The sequence below is a fragment of the Podarcis cretensis genome (assembly GCF_951804945.1).
Source record: "Podarcis cretensis genome assembly, chromosome: 2".
In the NCBI taxonomy this organism is placed as follows: Eukaryota; Metazoa; Chordata; class Lepidosauria; order Squamata; family Lacertidae; genus Podarcis; species Podarcis cretensis.
This window is the reverse complement of record NC_137171.1, coordinates 20204887-20213912: the sequence shown is the minus strand read 5'-3', so window position 1 is coordinate 20213912 and position 9026 is coordinate 20204887. Positions and strand designations below refer to the sequence as shown.

The 9026-nt window shown below is 46.3% G+C and overlaps 1 long non-coding RNA gene across 2 annotated transcripts; it reads right to left on the bottom strand.

The window, feature by feature from the left end:
* Window positions 1–902: 902 nt before the first annotated feature.
* LOC307210147 lies at window positions 903–6369 on the bottom strand. Of its 2 annotated transcripts, none has more exons than XR_013835873.1 (3): window positions 6241–6369; window positions 2475–2660; window positions 903–1167 (listed from the first exon to the last, which is right to left on the bottom strand). It is a non-coding gene; the product is annotated as an uncharacterized lncRNA (long non-coding RNA). The 2 variants fall into 2 exon arrangements; XR_013835874.1 differs by lacking the exon at window positions 903–1167 and adding an exon at window positions 1685–1706 and having other exon boundaries at window positions 2491–2660.
* Window positions 6370–9026: the final 2657 nt, after the last annotated feature.

The window sequence follows — 9026 nt, the reverse complement described above, 5'->3', positions numbered from 1 at the left end:
TTAAGTACTTAACCCGAGGTACCACTGTAAAAGCCTACTGACAGCCTACTAATAAAACCACCATCATAACAACGGCCTTCTCTTATCCCCAGACGTCAGGCAGCAGAGGAACCAATCCCACGGCAGGTTGCCAGGAACGGACAAGACAAGGAAAAATACTTACCATTGGCTTTTATTCAATATTCACAGAGAGAGGCTTGGGAATTGAAATTGAAATATTTTATTGTCACTTGTACACCTTGTATACAGTGAGATTACACAAGCACCCCCCACTCAGCTCTCTTAGTCTTAATTCCCCTCGTTTACTGACACACACACACCATACCCGAAAGTCAGTTGCCCTGTTGTTATCTTTTCATTCAGCAGCCTAACAGCCCACAGATAGAAGCTGTTCTTTACCCTGTTGGTGCGACTAATCATGTTTCTGTATCTTCTGCCTGAGGGCAGGAGATCAAGAAAGTGCCGGCCAGGGTGTGAATCATCCCTGAGAATTTTCCTCACTCTCCTGAGGCAACGTTCTTCCGCTATTTCATCCAGCGGATTCACGGGACAGCCCATAATATCTTGTGCTGTATTCACCACCCTCTGTAGGCACTTCCTATCAGTTGATGTCAAACCAGTGTACCACACTGTGATGCAGTATGAAAGGACATACTGAATGTGGCCTCTCGGAATAATGGCGTTGCTCTGAGTGAAACTCCATCCCCTCCGTCTCTCCAACTTCCTCATGAGTTATTGCTACAGGTGCTGAAAATCTCCCTCTGCCTTTGAGCTCTTTGCTCTCCTACTTTCAAGGCCCGCCATGTTCTGGGAGAGAGGGGGAGTCTGGAATACTTTCTAAAGACAGCTGTCTCTCTCCTGGTACTTCCTCCTCCTCCTCCTCCTCCTCCTCCTCTCCCATTATTTCCCAACTTTTCACCTCATCTTCCTCTGAGCTGTGTGACCTCCCTCAAACCCCTGCTGTAATTCTGAACTCTTTCCTTCTTATCTGGAAGGGTCAGACTGGGGAGCTGCTCTCCACGGTTCCTCCTCTGCCCAGTCCCTGGAACCAGAATGCTTTGATAAGGGTTGGGGCATTAGCATGGTTTGAGTAGACAATGCCTCTTACTGTTGGTCTTGCAGCTCAACCAATTCTCCTTTAAATAGGCACATATATCACACCAGCAGCTAGAATCGTGACTGGGAGCAGCTGCCAAGACCACATAACACTGGTTTTGAAAGATCTACATTGGTTCCCGGTATGTTTCCGAGCACAATTCAAAGTGTTAGTGCTGGCCTTTAAAGCCCTAAACGGCCTTGGTCCAGTATACCTGAAGGGGTATACCAGTATACCAGATGGGGGTCTCCACCACCATCGTTCAGCCCAGACACTGAGGTCCAGCTCCCAGGGCCTTCTGGCGGTTCCCTCACTGTGAGAAGTGAAGTTACAGGGAACCAGGCAGAGGGCCTTCTCGGTAGTGGCGCCCTCCCTGTGGAACGCCCTCCCACCAGATGTCAAAGAGAAGAACAACTACCAGATTTTTAGAAGACATCTGAAGGCAGCCCTGTTTAGGGAAGCTTTTCATGTTTAACAGACCACTGTATTTTAATATTTTGTTGGAAGCCACCCAGAGTGGCTGGTGAAACCCAGCCAGATGGGCGGGGTATAAATAAATTATTATTATTATTATTATTATTATTATTACTTCTCATTAGCAGCCCCAACCCTGCTTTAAAGAGAGAGAGAGAGAATGAACTAATATTATATATTAAAGAAAACATCTCTGTTCATATGCTGGCTGGGTATAAACCATATATTTAAAGCATATGGTTTCCTCCGATAAATCATGGAAGCTGTAGTTTGCTAAGGTTCTTGGGAATTGCATCCCTATGAGAGGCAAACTACAGCCTCCAGGATTCTCTGGGGGAAGTCATGTGCTTTCAATATATGGTGCGTATCCAGCCGCAGAATATTTTCCCACTGGACAATGTGCTATTGCAGCCCATCTCCAAACTCTTATAAAGGAGGAGAGCTTTCTTTCAAGACAGTGGGCAAGGTTCCCATATAATCCCAGAGTCTTGGAGACTGTCTTTTTGAAAAGTAAGCACCGATTCCCTTCTCCGCTTTTCATCCAGCAATGCTTTGCTGCAGCTTTGAAATTGAGCTAGTACAGATCGTACCAAGTCGCTTCCATCAGGGACTATCAAGAGCTGCCTTCTATCAGGCTGAAGGCTCACTTAATTCTAGTCTGTTCTATTGTGTGTGTGTGTGATGGTTAAATTGGAAAACATGATAGACTATGCATGCTATTACTCAGAGTCAGTGAGTCAGTGGAACATTGGATTTTAATTAATTCTGTTGGTTTTCTTTAGGAAGGGAGACAGACAAGTCAGGCAATTCTGGCATTTATTTGTGAACGCTTTCCAAACAAGCAGACGTTTAAGAGCCAAAGATGAGAGAGTTGGCTGGAGAAGAAGGGGTAGGGCACTGGAACAGCACATTTACCTCACCTTGCTGCCTCCTAGTCAAATTCTTTTCATTTGAGCCCTGGTAGGGTGGTGTGAGGGGTGTTCTGGAGAACTTGGCAAGATCCTGCTTTACAGAGCAGTGGTGCAGACCTGTCTTCTTACTCTCAGGTGAGGAATCTTTGAGGGAAATCAGCCTCCTTCCTTCCTTGCACCTAAGAACATAAGAAGAACCTGCTGAAGCAGGCCATAGTCCAGCACTGTTTTCGCAGTAGCCAACAAGGCGCCCATGGTGTCAGGAATGAGCCAGCACCAAGCAAAAGTTTGCAGCTAACTGCAGAAAATAGCCAGGATCAGAGAGGCTGCTTTGATGTTAGTCAGACAGAGGAAAGCCGGCAGCTGCATACTCCGGATCCTCCTGACCTTGATGTTCAAGCTGATAAGACAGTAATGAAGAACAGGCTAGAATACAGTCAAAACTCGCCTGAAGCACAAACAGGCAGGAAAGGGTTTAGAGACAGCCTCTCAGAGAATAGGGAAGAGGTGGGAGCTGCCCCACTTAGTCTGAGCTCTCAGCGAATGGGAGGTTGCAAGATAGGAAGCAAAACACAAGATGTAAGAAGCAGAAGTTCAGTTGCTTCTGGTCACGCTGGAAGCAGTCTTCAGAAGGGTCATCTTGATTGATGATGGTGGCAGCTGTGTTAAGTCGTCCGGAGTTACCTGCTTGTTTTGACAATAAATCATCCTTTTTAATTAACTACACTTACTGTGTTATCAAGCTGGGGACTGACCTCATGCCATCGCGGGGATTCGAACCGCTGACTTTCCGATTAGCAAGCCCAAGAGGCTCAGTGGTTTAGACCACAGCGCCACCCACGTCCCCAGAAGGACCAGAGCAGAGCATTTCACATTCCTTGAAACTGGTATTCAGAGTCATACTGAATGCCATTGTGGGTAGCAGCTACTGATAGCCTTCCCACCAAGATTTTTCTTCTTCTTCTAACCATAGAGTTGGTTTACAGACCCTCCAAGTGTCCCTATTTTCCAGGGATAGTTGTGGATTTACAGAAGCCATCCTGGTTTCTGATTTGATCCTGGAATGTCCCACTTTTCTATAAGATGTCCCTATTTTCATCAGAGAAATGTTGGAGGATTTGAGTTTAGAGACGGGCCACTGCAAGCTGGATGGTGGTCTTCCTTATCTCTGAGACATGATTCAGCCGCCTTGCTGGAGATGAGCAGGTCTCATCCAGTGCCTGGATGGGAGACTGACTGATATCATTCACCATGGGTAGGCATACTAAGGCCTGCTGGCCGGATCAGGCCCACTTGCCTTCTGGATCCAGTCCATGGATGGTCCAGGAATCGCCGCGTGGATTGCCAGTGTGTGCGTTCTTTCCCTCTCTCTCACACGGCGTCGCCTCCTCCTCCTCCTCCCTCCCTCCTCCTGGCTTCTCCCTGCAGCAGCAGTGCTTGAGTGGCCGCCATTTTAAGCAGCCCCTCTCCGGAGCCCTTTCGCGCGCTGCTCATCGTCCCTCCACCGCCCCTGCCGCTTGAAAGACACAGGTAAGCTGCCACCGGGGCTTGTGGTGCTCTTGCTTCACCCCCCCCAAAAAATATAGTCCGACCCCCCCACAAGGTCTGAGGGACAGTGGACCGGCCCCCTGCTGAAAAAGTTTGCTGACCCCTGTCACTCACTATGCAGTGCCGTGCCCATCAACTGCAGCTTCATGGCAGATTGGGCATAAAAACCAGCATGTGAGGATATACTGCAAACAATAGGCTTACCAGCTGCAATTGTGGGAGAGTCAAGCATAATTTCACACAGAAGCATATCATTGCTTACTTCAACTCGCCTGTAGAAACAACTCAGAGGCCATGAAAGAAGGAAGGGTAACAACAGGAAGATTTAAAGGAACTATTGGAAACTCAAGGCAGTAGAGATAGAAGATAATCAGAGCCCCATCAAACTTGATGCATGGGAAGTCCCAATAAAAATTTATAATTTGGCGGAGTATTTGGACTATATGAAATGTATTTGTATAATTTGGAATATTTAATGTTATTGAATTGGATTGTTAAAATGGAAAATTTAATAAAAATTATTTACAACAACAACTGCAGCTCCATGGTAAGAAGTGGGATACAGATGTAAGATAATGAAATCCTGAATGGCCAGTACCTCTCCCAGTAGAAATCATACAGGATAAAATTTTATTCAAGTGAAATAAACATACGGGGGAAAAGAAGATGAGCTCTATCATAAGAGTCTTTCTATAAACTGACTAAGGGTACTGAAACGTTTTTATCATACCTATGCATATTCTTTTTTTGTACCCCCCCCCCAAAGAAAAACGTTCTTCACCAACCTGCTTCCCTCCAAATATTTTGGTCTAAAACTCCCAGTAGCAGTCCAAAACATCTGGAGGGAGAAGCTGCCCTGAAACTTTAAAATGCAGAGAAGAAGAAGAAGAAGAAGAAGAGGAGGAGGAGGAGGAGGAGGAGGAGTTTGGATTTGATATCCCACTTTATCACTACCCGAAGGAGTCTCAAAGCGGCTAACATTCTCCTTTCCCTTCCTCCCCCACAACAAACACTCTGTGAGGTGAGTGAGGCTGAGAGACTTCAGAGAAGTGTGACTGGCCCAAGGTCACCCAGCAGCTGCGTGTGGAGGAGCGGAGACGCGAACCCAGTTCCCCAGATTACGAGACTACCGCTCTTAACCACTACACCACACTGGCTCTCAATTCCCCAGCACAAAAATATTCAAAAAATGACTCAATGATACAGGGCATGTCTTAAATCTCAGGGCTTGTCCCCACTTCTGCTTGTTCCGTGCCTAGAAAGAATGGGGCTAAGCGTTTCCCCCTTGCCCCACTCCTTTCCAATGGAAAACCTGCCGTTTAGTGCTAAATCGAAGCAAACGTCAACCTGGGGAAAATCTGAATTGCCATTTGTTCCGATTGAGTATTAAAGAGTGGTTTTCCCCAGAGGAAAGCAGCAGGCGAAGGGGAAGCGTCGTTAAGCCCTCAGTGAGACTAGTAATTCTGCAGAGGACTGAAACCTAATATTTCAAAACGTATGCAACAAAGTTGGGCAATTGCCATGACCTACATATCTATTTGCACAGAGTTATTTTGCAACGCACTGTGCCATTTATTAATTGCTAATTAAATTGTAGGAATGATTCCCGAAGTAAAAGGTAAAGTCAAAAGGATCTTTTAGCAAAGCACTTCCTCAGCCAGCCCCTCTTCCTTGCGCCTCTTCCATCCTTGGGAAATCTGAAACGGGGTGAAATCCCCAGAATGGATGGAATCCGTGTTAAAATCCCGGCTGAGTTTGCTGGTCTAGCTAGCAAAGCAGGAAGAAGCTGTCTTAAAGGCAAGAGCTCCTCTCTGTTCATCAACAAAACAGCAGAGCACATCTGTCTCTTCTAGAGATTCAGATTTCCATGGAGGCAGGATGGTCACACTGCTCTGTCTGCCCTCAGAAAAACTGGTAGAAAAACCAGTATCCCATTGGGACTGAATCCAGGACTGCCGCAAACCTACTGAATGGCTGCTCCATTGATCTCAACGCTTACAGAAATACAGGAAGTTCTGCTGAGTGTGAGCTTCTGAGCACATGCCCAGTAGGAGAGACTCTTGTCATCACGGCAACCATTACCATCAGATGACTTGTGCAATTTTGGGATGGCACAGAGGATTCACGAGTATCCAGACTTGTAACTCTGAATGTCCCAATCCCTTTTGCTGCCCACCCCCCAATAAACACATGGTGAAATCCGCTGCTCACGTGACCGCTGCATCATAAACAAAATGAGAAGACAAACTATCCCCGGGGAATGACCTGCTGCTGAGTGTTTCTTCGGTTAAAATAAATTCATGGATGGCAAACAAGCAGAGGAATCTCACGTGAACTTTGCCACACTATTAAAATGTATTTATAGCTTGTTTCTGCATAAAAATATACTTTGGTCTGGCACACAGGATATTTTTCTTGTGACCCTCATTAATCCATCTCGTGATGACTCCTGGTGTGTGACAATCCACTCATTGAAGATTCCTGGCTCAAGTCTGAGAAGCCTTAAGCAAGTAGTTTCTGCTCTGTTTGGCTGCCAGTTGAAAACTCTGATCTGTTTCATAAAGCTTGCCACCTAGAAATACCGTATTTTTCACTCTATAAGACGCACCAGACCATAAGACGCACCTAGTTTTTGGAGGAGGAAAACAAGAAAAAAAATATTCTGAATCTCAGAAGCCAGAACAACAAGAGGGATTGCTGCGCAGCAAAAGCAGCTATCACTCTTGCTGTTCTGGCTTCTGGGATAGCTGCGCAGCCTGCATTCGCTCCATAACACACACACACATTTCCCCTTACTTTTTAGGAGGGAAAAAGTGAGTCTTATAGAGCAAAAAATATGATACTTCTTCCCCTGCATGCTCACCTACTGCCATGTGTACCATATAATACAGTGGTACCTCGGGTTACAGACGCTTCAGGTTACAGATGCTTCAGGTTGCAGACTCCGCTAACCCAGAAATAGTACCTCGGGTTAAGAACTTTGCTTCAGGATGAAAACAGAAATCATGCTCCGGCTGCGCAGCGGCAGCAGGAGGCCCCATTAGCTAAAGTGGTGCTTCAGGTTAAGAACAGTTTCAGGTTAAGAACAGACCTCCAGAACGAATTAAGTTCTTAACTTGAGGCACCACTGTATGCAATACTGGTTTATAAAGACCCACCAAGTGCCCCTATTTGCCAGGGACGGTCCCGGATTTACACAAGCTGTCCTGGATTCTGATTTGAACTTGAAATGTCCCTCTTTTTGTTGAGTCCTAAGGAAAAATGGGACATTCCAGGTTCAAATCATTTCATCGGAGAAATGTTGGAGGGTATGGTGTTATGTGACCCCCTGAGCCAAGGAGATAAGTAACTATACAACCTTTTGTAAACTACTGAAGACAGCCCTGCATAGGGAAGTTTTTCTCTCTAATGTTTAATGTCTTTATATATGTTGGAAACTGCCCAGAGTGGCTGGGGCAACCCAGTCAGATGGGAGGGGTATAAATTATAAAAATCACATAATTGTTGTTATGGAATAAAAAGGTAAAGGGACCCCTGACCATTAGGTCCTGTCGTGGCCGACTCTGGGGTTTATTGGCCAAGGGAGCCGGCGTACAGCTTCTGGGTCATGTGGCCAGCATGACAAAGCTGCTTCTGGCGAACCAGAGCAGCACACAGAAACGCCGTTTACCTTCCCGCCAGAGCGGTACCTATTTATCTACTTGCACTTTGATGTGCTTTCGAACTGCTAGGTTGGCAGGAGCAGGGACCGAGCAATGGGAGCTCACCCCGTTGCGGGGATTTGAACTGCTGACCTTCTGATCAGCAAGTCCTAGGCTCTGTAGTTTAACCCACAGTGCCACCCGTGTCCCTGTTGTTATGGAAAAGGACGTGCCTATTTTCATCAGAGAACTGTGGGAGGGTATGTTTATATGGATCACATCTAATGTCTGACTCCTGTGATTTCCCTCCTCTTATGCATATCAGCCATTCCACATATTAAATGGAAGTAATGGGGAAGTCATGGCGTCTCCACCTCCTACCTTCAGCCCGGACACTGAGGTCCAGCTCCGAGGGCCTTCTGGCAGTTCCCTCCCTGCGAAAAGTGAGGTTACAGGGAACCAGGCAGAGGGCCTTCTTGGTGGTGGCACCCACCCTGTGGAACACCCTACCATTAGATGTCAAGGAAATAAACAACTACCTGACTTTTAGAAAACACCCAAGGGCAGCTCTGTTTAGGGAAGTTTTTAATGTTTGATGTTCTGTTGTGATTTTAATATTCTGTTGGGAGCCACCCATAGTGGCTGGGGAGGCCTGGCCAGATGGGTGGGGTATAAAGAACAACAACAACAATTATAATAACAATTATAATTATAATTATAATTATAATGAGTAGATGATATTCCTGGCTTGCTGGGCTTATGAACTGGCTTTCAGCTTTCTGTGGGATTGTGAGGTTACAGAAGAAAGTAGGCATCCAGAATGTTTGTGGGATCGTAACTATTTGCAATAAGCGACCCGTTGAGCAACAGGACTGTGTTCAGATGTTTTTATTTGGAACTAAACTTGGCTAGAGAAATGCGTGGCCCGCCTCTCTGCTCCCAATAAATCTGCACATCACACAATAAAACTTAATTTTTATATGGTATCGGGGACAAAAAGCATATTTAAAATTTGAAATACAGAATGCAGAGGCACTGTGGGGTGAGTTGTTTCGTTTCGTTTTTTGAATCATGGATTTGGCCATCAACAGCCTGTACTCCAAGGATGACTATGTGCACAGAGTACAGACTGTCTCTGTTAACGGAGTCACTTTTCTGTTCTCAGACCCAAGCAACATGTGGAAGGCAGCGGCGTAGCGTGGGTTGTCAGCACCCGGGGCAAGGCAAGTAATTTGCGCCCCCTAACCTGGGGCAAGGCAAGTAATTTGCGCCCCCTAACCCCTAACCTGCCGCTGCTGCCAGCTTCTTCTTGCTGCTGCCTGGGCTGGGGTATTTACGGTAAGGTAGCCACGGCGG